At 46.4% G+C, this 14,416-nt stretch overlaps 1 protein-coding gene across 1 annotated transcript in view; it reads right to left on the bottom strand.

Moving 5' to 3' along the window:
* The window catches only part of GRAP2 (GRB2 related adaptor protein 2), a 93,093-nt gene extending 84,670 nt beyond the window's left edge, over nt 1-8,423 (bottom strand). The window contains exon 1 of the mRNA XM_043968205.1: nt 8,288-8,423. The gene's annotated coding sequence lies outside the window, so the exon portion shown is untranslated. The remainder of the gene's footprint in view (nt 1-8,287) is intronic.
* Between the last annotated feature and the right edge of the window lie 5,993 nt (nt 8,424-14,416).

Below are 14,416 nucleotides of genomic sequence, written 5' to 3'. Positions count from 1 at the left end.
AGATTTATCTACCCAATCTAACAGAAAGAGCACAAGGATTGTGACTTGGGGAACTCAGCTGCTAGTGTTTGCCACGGATCATTTCCCTTCCTGTGGGCTTCAGTGTCCCCATTTGTAAAATGGGAGGATTAGCTTAGATAATTTCTAAAGTCCTTTTAACGTCCAGAATTCTATGAATCTATTGCTTTTGTGATTTTCCTAGTCATTAATACAACACACAACCAACACACGTGTGCACACACATGCATGTGTGCATATAACATGTATACACATGTGTATATACAGATGTGCGTGCATACAGGCATGTGTGTATCTATCTGCAAAAGTATAAACAAAAGGGGAGACAACCTGATCAGTGGAAAGAAGGGGAGACACAGAGTCAAAGGTCAGCATGGTCCAGTGGAAAGATCACTAGCCCAGGAACCAGAGGCCAGAGTTCATGCTCCTTCCTCCGGTTTCTTTTTGCATCTCCATAACCCTAGAGCCTAGAACGCTGCCTACTATATAGTAGGTACCTAATAAATGCTTGTAGATGAATCGATTTCCCCTTCCCTCCCACTACCCAAACTAGCCCCTTCTCATCCCACCCTCACCCCATTCATTCCACCCCAACATCTGGGGGCCTTCCTTGTCCCCCACCTCTTTCTATCTCTTGCAAGACCTTCCCTTCCTTTGAGGCCCGAGTTACAAACACCCTTCTTCCAGAAGCTTCCCTGATTTGGCTGGAGCCTGAAAAACTGACCTCTCTTCCCATTTCTCCTCCCTCTTCCTGGGTGCGTCTCCTCTGTGAGGTCTCATCTCTTCTCTCACCCTTATCTCTCTTTGTATCTTATCTGCACACACTTTTACTGACATCTCCATCATGATGTCCCCCGCATCAGTCCCAGGAGTGTTATCAACCTCTATGATTCAGTGCCCAGCACAGTGCTTGCTTAGAGCTGGCTTTTAATAGATTTCTGCTCATGGAACTGAATTTTTTACAAACCTGCTTCCATCAGCTTACAGAAATAATACATCATGAACACAGGCAAACATGCTTGCTGTGCAAAGAGAAGGCAAAGCCAGGTCTTTGGGTTTGTGCTTTCTTTTGAGGGCTCAGAGCTTTCAGGGACCATCTTTCCGACAGGATGGACACCTATGAGACCTGTCCTAATGCTTCACACCCTCCCACGGAGGCTTCTGAGCTGGGGCTGGCACCAGATGCAGATTCTAAGAGAAACCTTCCATGAGAGCTGTTGGTCACAGTTAAGAAATCCCAGGGTGAGACTTGAAGACGTATGGAACTCTCTTAACCCAGGGGGAAGATATCACTGATCTGAAGTGGATTCGTAGCTGCCGTAGAGTTAGAGGATCTGGGTTCAAGTCCCCGTTCTGCCACAAATACCTGTGTGACCTTGGGTAAGTCAATCTCTTAGGCCTCAGTTTTCTTATTGGAATAGAAGAGATTGGACTGAATGGTCGCTAAGGTCTTCTCTATCTGTAAGTGACACACACACATCTTTCTATCATCTATCTGTGTAATGATCATTTACCAATCAATGTGGGTGGGTTGGCTAAACTTGTGCTTTTATTGGCACTTTCATGGGAACTCACAGTGAGTAAATTCCCTCCACCAAGGCTGATTAGTACACACTCCAATCTCAGAGAATTACCTGGGGGTTCACTGGCCTGGCTGTGTGAGCAGCAGTGCTTGGCTTGACCTCAGGCCATTCTTTCCACTGAGCCACCCTACCTTGTGAGCTCTCCCGAAGGTCAGGGTGAATTCTACATTCCAAAGGCAATAACACTTCCCTGAGCAGGCTATATTCTCTGGGAGTAAAGAGGGAAATTAGCTCCCTTTCTGCTCTTCTGAAGGTCGTGGAAGCAAAGAGTCACCCAAGGCTGAAAAGGGGCTAAATTTGGGCGAGTCTGAGAACAAACCATCCTTGGGTGGCAGAGAAAATGAATGAATGAATGAACGAATGGATTAACAAGGACATGCCGCTGCAGTCTCATGATGTATTTTTGTCCTGGGATGCTTCACTTCACATCGGTAAACTCATTTATTCTCCCAATATATCAGCCAGGTAGGCTTGGAGTAATTAAGGCCAAAAAAAGGATTTTCATTAAGACCAAAAGTGTTGACGGTATTCTAAAGGTTATTGTGCTAGCAGCAGAAGTTCAGGGCCCATCTGCCGCATCCTTTCTCTAGGCTGACAACATCTTAAAACAGAGAGATCTCCTCGCTCCTCTCATCAGGGAGATGTAGTCACATGGTAAAGGAGACAAATGGTGGATGGATGGTCCACAGACACCTTTGGTTTTCATATGGGTGGATGGTGGGTGGCCTGCCTATGGCAAACTTATGGGAGAGCATAGACTTACACTGGGTGGCCAGGCAGGATGGGGCCCTAGAAGGGCTCTCAGAGGCCGTCAAACATCCAACATCTTTATTTTACAGATGAGGAAACAGTCCCGGGACAGTGGAGTAACTTGGCCAAAGACACTATCTAGTTCATAGAGATAGAGCTAGAAGGGCCATCAGAGGCCATGGAGTCCAAGGCCCCTATTTTACAGAGGAGGAAAATGACTTGCCCAAGGTCACACCAGGAGTAAGGATTTGAGTTAGAATTTGAACCCATGCCCTCTGCTGCCAAGCCCTGTGCCTTATCCAAAGCAGCATGCTGACTCTCCTCATCTACAAGGGCACAGGTGCATTAGATAATTATTGGTTGGGAGAGGATAGAGAAATACTCAAACTGGGGAAAATAAATACACTCTGAGGAATTGGGTGACTGGTGGAGGGTCACTCAGGCAGTGAGGCTCAGGGACAGGATTTGAACCCAGGTCATCCTGACTCTGAAGCTAGTTCACTATAGCCACTAGCTGTCACCTCTTCAAGCCTCAAAGTTGCAGAGAGATTGTCAATCTGCAGTGGTAGAGAGAGTTTCCTTAGAGGAAAGCTCCCTTCACCGATAAATTTGTAGGTTCTCACCCAAAAGGAAAGGAAAAAACCAGTTATTCTTGCCAGAGCCTTTCCCATCTCATTTTTCTACTCTCTGTCCTTGTGGTTGCTGAAAGCCCAACCCAACAACAGTAATCTGAGTAAATGAGATATTACTTGTAAAACACTTAGCAACATCTAACACGTTGTTCAGTCATTTTTTTCAGTTGTGTTTGACTCTGTGACCCGATTTGGGGTTTTCTTGGCAAAGATACTAGACTGATTTGCTATTTCCTTCTCCAGCTCATTTTACAGAAGAGGAAACTGAGGCAAACAGGGTAAAGTGACTTGTCCAGGGTCATAAAGCTTGTAAGTGTCTGAGGCCAGATTTGAACTCAGGAAGATGAGTCTTCCAGGCCCGGTTTTATCCACTGCGTCACCCAGCTGCCCAGGTCTAACACATAGTAGGTGCTATATAAATGGTTATTCTTTTCCTGCCCTTTCCCTCCCCCATCATGTTCCTCATGGCTCCCATTTCTGCAGCAATTAAAAAGTTCTCTGCCCCCAGCAACCCCATGAAACAAGTACCACCGCCTCCCTTCATAGGCTGATGCTCAGAAAGGCTGAGAGGTCAGGTCTTCCAAATCCAAGTCCAGTCCTCCTTCCATGATGCCAGACTTCACTTATTTATATAAGTATATATATATATATATATATATATATATATATATATATATGCTTATGTAAGCACCGAAGTACAAGTTGTCTTTCTGGTAAGCGGGCAGGGACTTTCTCTCTTTTGTCTTTGTATTCCCACTTCCTAGTGCCTAGCATACAGTAGGTGTTTAATAAATCTTTGTTGATTGATTTTGTATTTAATTTGTGTTTACTTATCTATGTAAAGTCTATCTTGTTTCTTCCTGTCCCCTCTCCCAGCAGTTGAATGCAAGCTTTTTCTTCTTCTTCTTTTTTTGGGAGGCAATTGGGCTTAAGCGACTTGCTAAATGTAAACACAGAAGGTTCCTTATAAATGCTTATTGATTGACTGATTGATCTCTGGGATTTTTTTGGCAGGGCAATGACTTGCCCAGGGTCACACAGCTAGTGTCAAGTATCTGAGGCTGGATTTGAACTCAGGTCCTCCTGAATCCAGGGCTAGTGTTTTATCTACTCCACCACCTAGCTGCTCCGATTGATTTCTTATATGAAGGGGAGGCTCCCCATCTTGTGTATACATTTGGGAAATCTATGGTTCCATAGGCAGGAGGTACAGGACCTGAATTCAAAACCTACCTCTGATACTTAATCCTTGTGACTTTGCATAAGTTGCATAACCTCTCTGAGCCCCAGTTTTCCTTACAGTTATTTGGTGGTTCAGTGGATAGAGCCCCGGACCTGGAATCAGGAAGACCAGAGTTCAAATCTGGCCACAGATGCTAATAAGCTGTGTGACCTGGGCAAGTTATTTCACCTCAGTTTCCTCAACTGTGAAATGGGAATACTAATGGCTTAGCATAGTGCCTGGCACATGGTAGGCACTCTTCCCTTATCACTAAAGAGAAAGGGTTTGACTAGCTGCCATATTGGGGCTGTTTAGAATGGAGGTGGACTTCCATGAAGTGTACTCGCCTCCCTGCCCCTTCATGGTCCCGAGGCAGATACTAACCAGAGAACCATGAGTGGCTGACATCCAAGGAACATAAAAGTGTAAAGGATTAAAAGGCTTCTGTGAGGGGGTGGCTAGGTGGCGCAGTGAATAAAACACCGGCCCTGGATTCAGGAGTTCCTGAGTTCAAATCTGGCCTCAGCCACTTGACACTTACTAGCTGTGTGACCCTGGGCAAGTCACTTAACCCTCATTGCCCCGCAAAAAGAAAAAAAAAAAGGTTTCTGTGAGGCCAGAGATTGCTGTCCTGGGGGAACCGGAGCACGTGTGATAATCTCGTCTCCTCTTCTGTCTCCAGAGAGTCCCTATCCCTTCAGCCTATCTGAGGACAGAGTCATAGATCTTAAGCCCGAAGGAGCCCTAGAGGCTTTGTTTTACAGAGGAACAAACTGAGGCAGAGAGGTTAAGCAATTCGCTCAAGGTCACACAGCCAGTGAGTAGCAGGGAGTGACACTGACTTTGGGGGCCTTTTGACACAGCTCACCTAAGTCTGCTCCTGTCTTCCATTCGGGTAGGTGTGGAAGACATTTAAGCAATATTGACCTAGAGCTGGAAAGGTTAGAGGTCATACAGTCCAACCCTCTCATCCAGCAGGTGATGAAACCTAGGCACAGAAGGGCTGCATCACACAGAAAGTATATTTGAGCCCAAACAGTTAGGGGGACGATAGGGACTTTCAGGGCCTTTTGCCACAGTTTGTCTAAATTCTCCTTAGTCTTCCACATGGCTAGGCTTAAAATGTAACCTACTATCATAGATTTAGAGGTGCAAGTCACCTACGAGGCTATCTCAGTTTCCCTACCATTTTACAGATGGGGAAACTAAAGCCTAGAAAAATTAATTCATTTATGACTATAGTATCACAGATCTAGAGCAGGAAGAGACTTTAGAAGCCATCTCATCTAAAGATGTCAAGAGGAAGACTCTGGGTCTCATGAGGTTAAGTCATTCAGCTAAGGTCACATAGATAAGGGGCAGAGACAGCAGTTGAACCCATCTCTTTGGTCTCCAAACGCAGGTTGGTCCCCATTACATTGTGCTGATACTGTCTTCGGATTTTACTTCTGGGTGCACATTCCTTCATCTACGCTTACTTTCATGATCTGGTCACAAAGGGCCTAACGTCAAATGTGCAAGCAGAATTTGTCTAGAAAGTCAGTGTCGATTTCAGGACATTTATTCAAAGCCACTTATCAGAAAGACAGGGAACAAGGAGAATGAAAAGTGCTCATTTCCTCAGCTTGTTTTCCCAAGCTGGGCTGGCCTGGAGAAATGGTGTTAACTTTAGCACAGGCTTGCACACTGACACATAGAAAACTTAAAAGGCAAGGGGAAGGAGAAGGCCTTTGTTTAAAACACCTCTCTGAGTTTTATTTCCTCAGTAACCTTGGGTAAGTTCCTCTACCTTCCTGGGCCTCAGCTTTCCTCGGCAGTTTAAAAAAAAAAAAAGGTGTTGGATATGATGGACTTCTGAGGTTCCTGCCAACTTTCAAGCTACTAGTGTCCTATGATCCTAAGCTGAGATCTGGGAAGATAACCTTGCTCTTAGAGTCTCCTGAACATGAGCATTATTTGATTTCAGCTGAAATGTTTCCGACTCATAGGTATCAGAGATGTAAAGAATCTTTGAGATCTCCTTATCTAACTCCCTCACCTAGCAGGCAAGGACTAAAAACTGGGATCCTTCTTAATCCAAATTCAACAAGCATTTGTTTATTTATTAAGCACTTATTATTTGCAAGATGCTGGGCTAGGCAATGGGGATACAGAGACAAAAAAAAAACAAGGAAAATAATTCTGACTTCAGGGATCTTACTTTTTACTGGGGGGAATATGAAACAAGCAACAGACATCTAAACAAAAGAGACATCGGAGACCATGACAAAATGGCAATGATATCGATAGATTTGGAGCCTGGAAGAACGTTGGAGGTCATCTGGTCCAACTCTGTTATTTTATAGATAAAGAAATGAAGAGATAAAGTGACTTGTGTGACTTGGTCACATGGGATAGTGGCAGCAGGGGCAGGACCCAAACCTAGATCACAGGCTGGCCGAATTTCAAAATTGGGAGGCTCTTCCACAGCCCTCCTACAAGTGGGCTTCCAGCTGACAAGTGGCCACTGGTCTTGTGCTTCAAGACTTCTAACAGCAACTTCCTAAGGCATCCCACCCCCCATTTGGACAGCTCCAATTGTTAGGGAATCTCCCCTGACACCCAGTCTAGATTTACCTTTCTATAACTTCCCCCTCCCTACTCGCATTGTTCCTAGCTCTGCCTTATAGGACTAAGCAGAAGAAATCTAATATAAATTCAACCTTTCCTCCATCTGACATATTTTCAAGTACTTGGGTTCAATTTAATCCAGACCAACAAACATTTATTAAGTGCCCACTCTAAGCCAGGCACTGTTCTAGGCCTTGGGGATGCAAAGGTCCTCTGCCTTCCCACTGTTGGACTAAATTCTGTCTGGGGTGGGGAGGGCAGGAATGAATTTTCCATGTTCTGCCCCTCCAAGTCAGAGGTTTCTAGATATAGAACAAGAAGGAATTTTAGAGGGTATCTAATTCAACTTCATCATTTTACAAATGGGGAGATTGGGACCTAGAGAGAGGGAAAGTGACTTACCCACTACTATGTGGTCTAGAAGGAATCTTGGAGGTCACCTAATCTACTTCATTTAATAGGCCCAGTGAGATGGGTCATGCAGGTAGGAAGCATGAAAGAGGGGATTTGAACCTGGGTCTCCTGACTGGAAAGCCAGTGTTCTTAACGCTGTTGCAACCTCTGTAATGGGGTGCACAGAGAGAAGATAATGAGGCTGCTCCTTACACTATATCAGACGTACCCAGAGACCCAGGCTAATTTTCACCCCAGATTCCAATGGTACTTTGGAGCATGGATGTGCATCCCATTAGATAATAACAGCTGGCATTTAAGTGCCGTTTTATTTACGATGCATCTTAGAGACACTATCTCATTTGCAGCCTACAATGATTCTGTGGGATGGGTGGTGGAATCCTCATTTCCCCATTTTATAGACGAGAACATGGAGGTGAAGCAACTGGCCCAAGGAAAGCTCAACTAAAAAGCCAGGCTTGTGGCACCAATTGCAGGGGCTCCCTGTTCCATGATCTTTCAGAAGGAAACCTTGCTTAGACATCATCTTCCAATAAAGATCATGCCAGTAAAAGAAGTCTCTGCAGAGCCCAGTGGCCTGCCAGGCTGAAGGAATAAGGTGGGTATGACTGGAGTTTGGGAAGACAGAAGAATCTAAACTACCCCTTGGGGTTCATTTTAATGAAGGGTGACTTGTACAGAAGGCAGGAGAGTTACAGAAGATCGAATGCTGTCAGATGGGCCAGTCCAAGAATCACCAAATTTCAGGGTTAGAATAGACCTTCGTAGCTTTCTACTGTGAGAGAAATCTTGATTGGCACCTATGACAAGTACTCCAGCACCCTCAACTTGTATACCTGAAAGGATGAGAAACCCACTACCTCCTGAGGCAGCACATTCCACTTTTGGACAATTCTAAGTGTTAGGAAGGTTTCCCCTGACACCAAGCCTCAAGCTGCCTTCCTGTAACTTTCACTCACTGTTCTTGGTCCTGTTCCCTGAGTCTAAGCAGAGCAAGGTCAAGGTAGCCCAATGAAATAATAATGACACGGCTCACTAATGTATCTGTGATAACATACCTTTTCTGGGGAGCTGAAGCTGACTCTACTTCCTGGCTCGCTTCCTGTGGTCCACCTTTGCAGGGAGGAAGAGAATGACATCCAATATCCCCAGGCCCTGTATTTTAGGGCTCCATGTCCCCTTGCTCTCCTCAGAGCTGAGCACTAACTGAAAGCTGGCTGGTGAGTGTGCACCCCCATTGATGAGCACGGCGGGGCCCAGGCTCACCCCCCCTCCCCCAAACACCCATGTGTGCACACGTCCCCCCTCCCCTGGAGTACCGCCCGTCAGCCAGGCAATCAGCATGCTAACCACACAGGAACTCGCCGGCTCGATGCTTCAGGGAGCTGGGTGTGCGTCTCAGTTTATGTGGTTTGGTTTCCTTGCTGCCAATGTTGAACTGTAACGTGGTTCAAATGAGCCCCTGCCTCCCCCTTTTTTTGCTGGGTTACAGCGTTTTCCTTAAACATGAAGCTTCCCTTCATAACCGTGTTTTCCTCAAGAGATGGTCACCCAAAACTAGGACAGATAGTCATGTGTCCAAATGAAAAATCAGGATCCTCCCCCAAAAGAATCTCAACAGGATAAAATGAATAAGATGAGATCTAATTGAGACAAATGTAAATTTTTAAAAATCCACTTCACTTCTAACACAGGGTAAGACAAGAAATGAATGCTCAATATGGAGGCTGAAAAACAAATGAAAGTCTAGATTGAGGTGGGAGAGGAAGAGGGTTAAGGAGGTGACAGTCCTTTTTGTTTTCTACCCTGCTCAGAACCCACCTGAAGTATTATGTTCAGGCTGGGGGCCAGCCTGTAGGAAGGATATTGTACAGTTGGGAGAGCCACCAGGACTATGAGGGAGGCCAGAGACTGACGCATGAAGGACAACTGAAGACTGGAGTAGGGGGCATTTAGCCCACGGAAGAAAATCTTGTCCCTGAAAAAAATTAACTTGCGGGAAAAAGTTTCTCCTCCCATTTACCAGACCCCACATTGCATGTCTTACAAAAGATAGCAGGGTACAGTGAAAAGCCCAGGAAGGGAAAGCTGTGGGTTCTGGTCTCAGTTTCCCTGGTAACGATTGCAAGCGGTGGGTGACCTGGGGTAAGTCACTAGACCTCTCTGGGTTTCCCCAGCTAACAAGTGGGGATCTCAAAGGATGATAAGCATTAGAGCCAGAAAGGATTTGGGGAAGCTCCCTTCTTTTTTGCAGAGGAGTGAGGCTGAAGCCCAGAGAGGTCGGGTCACTTACCCAAGGTCACACATCTCGTTAAGGAGAAGAGCTCAGGTCTGAATCATGTCTCCTAATTTCAGAGCCAGTGCTTTTCTCTCTTCCTCTCCCGGAGCTGACATTCTGTGTGATCTGAAGGCTTTTCAGGGGCTTCCAAGGCTCCCTCATCACTGGCCTATTCACCACCCTTCCTGCTTGCCTCCAAGACTTTGTAACGCTCATGCAGCTCTCTCTTTCAGAACCTTCCTCTCTGTCCCTGTCTGCCATTGCAGCTGGGGTACTTGAAGGAGGCTGTCACAAAAGAGGTCAGGCAGGCCAACGATGCACAAAGAAAGAGCCCTCTATGACAGCATGTTATAACTCGAACACGGAAGGCCTGAAGCCTAACATGAGACAGCCAGGCCAGGAGCAGAGGTAATGAAGGGTCCGCCAGCAAGGCAGCCAGAACCTCGGGTTTGATGGTTTTTGGGCCAGAGGGTGAGCAGGCAAGAATAGAACAAAGGCTCAGAGAGTCAGAGCTGGAAGGGACCTCGGATGCCATTGAATCTAGCCTCCTCATTTTATAGAGGCCCAGAGGGGGAACTTACTTGTCCAACATTGGACAGAAAACAAGTTATTGAGACAGGATTTGAACCCAAGTGTGCAGATTCCAAATGCCCCCAGTGCTGATCCTATGGAGAGTTTGTCCTTAGACTTAGCATACCCAGTTCTCCATCACTCATCCTGTTCTATCTGGGGTAGGGATGGGGTCCTAGCATCTTCACAACGGGGTAGCTCATGGAGTCCAAGAAGGTTGGGGTGTGGGGGTACTACAGGCGGGGAGGCAGTGGAGACCCCAGCCAAAGGGAACACAAAAGATCCCAGAAAAGGGTGGGGTTGGGAGGATGGAGATGGTGGCTAGGCAAGAGGAAGACTTCTCTGAAACAGATGAGACCCAAACAAACAAACAGAAAACCCAGAGAGATTTTGACACATTGCCCTCTCTGTGCTCAGTGCAGCCCAGCCTCCTCCTTTCTTGTTCCTCAATCAGGCCATGGGGCAGCTAGGTGGCACAGTGGACAGAGCACCAGCCCTGGAGTCAGGAAGACCTGAGTTCAAATCTGGCCTCAGACACTTAACACTTACTAGCTGTGTGACCCTGGGCAAGTCACTTAACCCCAATTGCCTCACCAAAAAAAAAAAAAATCAGGCCAGTATGATTTTTCAAAGAAATCCATAGTAAATCTTTACTAGGTGCAAGGTTCTTTGTTAGGTACTGAGCATGCAAAGACAAAAAACAAGATATAGTCCATGGCCTCAAGGAACTTACCTAAAGAAAGCTGGATGGCAGAAGGGAGAGCGTGTTCAACTTGGAGGCAGGAAGACCTGAGTTCAAATCCTGTCTCAGGTGCTCAGTAGTTGTGCAAGTTACCTTGGGCAAGTCACTTCACTTCTCAATTTCTTCATCAGTAAGATAGTAACAACATCATAATAATATTGTAATTATAACAACAATAGTACCTGCCTATGTCACAAGGTTATTGTGAGGAGCAAATGAAATAATATGGGTAAAGTGCTAGAAAAATGTTAGCTATTATTATTGTCGTTGTTGTTGTTGCATTATAATGAGAAAGCGGGCAGCATTAGCAAACAAGGGGATAAAGGAAGGCTTCAGAGAGCAAATGTCTCCTAAGCTATATCTGCAGGGGCATAGGGATCCCAAGAGGCACCGGTGACGAGGAGACCCACTCCAGGCAGAGCTGGGGGTGGGGCAGGGGAGTCAGTGTGAAGACATGGGGTGAGGAAAGGGCAGAGAAGAAGATATAGAATGCTTGGGCTGGAGGGCAGCGAGTGGGCCAACATGGCTCTAACGTAGAGCATGGATAGGGGACGAATGTGAAATAAGTCAGCAAGGACAAGCTAGAGACAGACTGTGACGGTTCTCAATGTCGGGATGAAAAGACTCTATTTTATCCCAAAGTCAACAGGGTAAGGCTTTTGAGGGGGGAAGTGACATCACGGTCAGATGTGCCTTCAGATGCTTATTTTTGGTAAATGTGTTGAGGATAGATTAGGGAGGGGAGATACAGGAAGTGGGAAAACGGTGGTGACGGTATGAGTGATAAGTGATGAAGACCAGATCCAAGAACCAGGATGATGGCTATGTGAATGGAGATAAGGGGACAGATGTGAGAGATGTTGAGAAGAAATACTTGGCCACACTTGACATTTGATTGGATGTGTGGCAGAGTAAGAGAGACAGAAGAGGCAAGGAAGACTTGGGGGTTGCCGGGGCGAGGGGGGCGGGGAAGGTGTCCTGGATAGAAATAAGGAGGGAGAAGATAATGAGGTCTGTTTCAGATGTGTGCAAATGTCTATGGGACATCCATAGGTAGGGATCCAGTAGAAATCTGGGGATGTTGGATCAGAGGTCAGGAGAGATAAGACCTGAGTGTGTAGATCTGTGAGTCTTGGGACCATAGATGGAGAGGGGGAGGTTGTCATGACCAACCCCCTCATTTTACGGATGAGGGAACTGAAAGCCAGAGAAGTTCAATGCCTGCCCAAACACTTACTCCACACATGGAGTAAGTGGCAGACACAGGATTTGAACCCTGGCCTTCAGACTCCAAGTCCACCATTTGGACAATGGTGATAAATGAAGCTGTGGACACTGCTGAGCTCATCCAGAGGGCCGGGGCTGGGGGGACACCCGTGATATTAGAGCATGATGTGGAAGATGACCCAGCAGAGGAGAGAGTGCTTCTCCCCACCCCATGCCAGGCGGAATGGAGCTTTGGTTCTGGTCCAGGATCTTGAGCCACAGTTGTCTGAATCCAGGAATCCAGGCTGGGTGTTGTAGCCAACCCAGTAGCAAAGCCCTAAGGAGGATGGGTCTGGGGACGCTGGGTCACCTGGGTTTTGGACTATAGGGGCTGAGCTAAAATTGTGAGCCCTAATCTGTACCCCCTGGATAGTAGATAGCTAGACTTGCCAAACCCTTCAGGGTTCTGCAGAACTCTGTGGGAAGGGAGATGTGAGAGACCTGAAAGTAAGGTCAGAGCCACCACTTTGCACAAAGATAAAAACAGAAACAGCCCCTGCCCACAGGGAGCTTACATTCACCAGGGGATTACTCCTGAACACGTGGGAAGAACATCAAACACAAAACAACTCGGGGAGGGGGCTAAGCGCAGATCTGATGTGATCCAAGAGTAGTTTGTTTATAACAGAACAAAATTCTAGGGGACATGGGGTAGGGTTGTGGGGATAGGGTCACCAGAGGGATGGGGCTGACCTGGGTGGATGGAAAAGGAGTTTTGGTTAGGAAAGGGACTCTTGGCCTAGGCAGAGACTCTCAGTGGAACTTCAGTCAGTAGCTTGCCAGGCCCTTCACAGTTCCTGAGAAAGAGGTGGAGGGGTCGGGGAGGGGAAGGAAGCAGAGAAGGGTAGGAGGAGGGCTGAGACAGAGAGTGATGAGGGAAGGGAGGAATCGCTGTGCTCTGTAGGGGGAGGGGGCAGCCATCGGCATCAAGGGCTGTAGAAGGGCCCAGGAAGATGGGGACTAAGAGCCACTGGATTTAATGCTTTAGAGATGGCTGGTTAATCCCGGAGGGAGCCGTGGAGGTAGGGCAGAAGGCAGACTGGAGGGACTGAGAAGTGAGAGTGTGGCCTAGGAGAGGATGCTACAAGCCCTCAGTCTTTCTCTAGAAATTTGTCTGAAATGGAGCAAAGATATAGATCGACAGTTTGTGGGAACTCCAGGGTCACGGGAGGATTTTTTAAGGTTGGATGGGACCTGGGTGATGAGAAGAGCCATTAGTTAAGGAGAGATTGAAGATGGAGGAGAGGGATCATTGGTTTCCAGGAGCCTCAGGGACCCTTTCATTGGAGGGACTAAGTCTAAGACAGGGGTCCACAGAAAGGTCATTGCACAGATTTCAGGGGATACATGCATTTGTTTTTTAAAATTATTTTTGATAAATTAATTTAAATTTATTTTAATTCAGCTAATATTTTGATAATTCAATTTTATATAATTTAATAGAATTGCTTTTAAAAATAAATTCTTATTCATTCATGTATTTAAAGTAATGAATTTTTTTATGGTTTTGGGTTCCAATTTTTATGCCTCATTCCCTCCCTCCCTTCCCTATTCCCTGAGGTGGTAAGCAATCAGATATATGTTATACATGTACGATGATCATTTAAAAATAATCCTATGTATTTTATTTTACTAGACTTCCCAAACTCTTCAGGGTTCTGCAGAACTCTGTGGGAAGGGAGGTGTAACAGGTTCTGAGAGAATAAGACCAGAGCCACCACGTTACACATGGAAAAACATTCTTTCGAGAAGGGTCTCTAGGTGTCACCAAAGTGCCCAAGGAGCCCAGCACACAGGAAAAGTTGAAGAAACCCTGCTCTCTGAGGAAATGGGAACAAGGGCATAAGAAGAATTGACCTTGGCTGGTGAAAGGTCAACAAAGAACGAAGGAGAGGCTAGAATTTAAAGTTGGGAAGAGGGAGAAAAATGACCTCACAAGAGGACCTCGATTGATTGGCTTGGTCAAATAGGAAGCAAGGTTCTTCTCCCGAGAAGGAGCGTGAAGGGGGTGAGGGAGGTGTGAGGGGAGAAGAGAAAGCTTGGAATAATCGCTGTGGGGAGCGTGAAGGTCAGTCAGGGCAAGAGAAAAGGATTCCTGCAAGACAGGGAAAGCCTAGATGAGATTACATAACATGCATATGGACTCCCTCCAGTTCCCTTCAGCATGATGCAAGACAGAATGGAAAATGTGAAGGGGAAGAGTAAACCTGGGTCGGGCAAGGGGGTCCCAAGGTCACTGATAATATGTGGAAGATACTGGTTAACTAGAGGTCAGAGCTGTGAAGGTAGGGAAGTGAGGTCTGAGCAAAGGTCTGGACTGGAAGAACAGGG

The sequence above is a fragment of the Dromiciops gliroides genome, chromosome 5 (genome assembly GCF_019393635.1).
Source record: "Dromiciops gliroides isolate mDroGli1 chromosome 5, mDroGli1.pri, whole genome shotgun sequence".
NCBI classification, from domain to species: Eukaryota; Metazoa; Chordata; class Mammalia; order Microbiotheria; family Microbiotheriidae; genus Dromiciops; species Dromiciops gliroides.
This window is presented reverse-complemented; position numbering and strand designations above follow the sequence as displayed.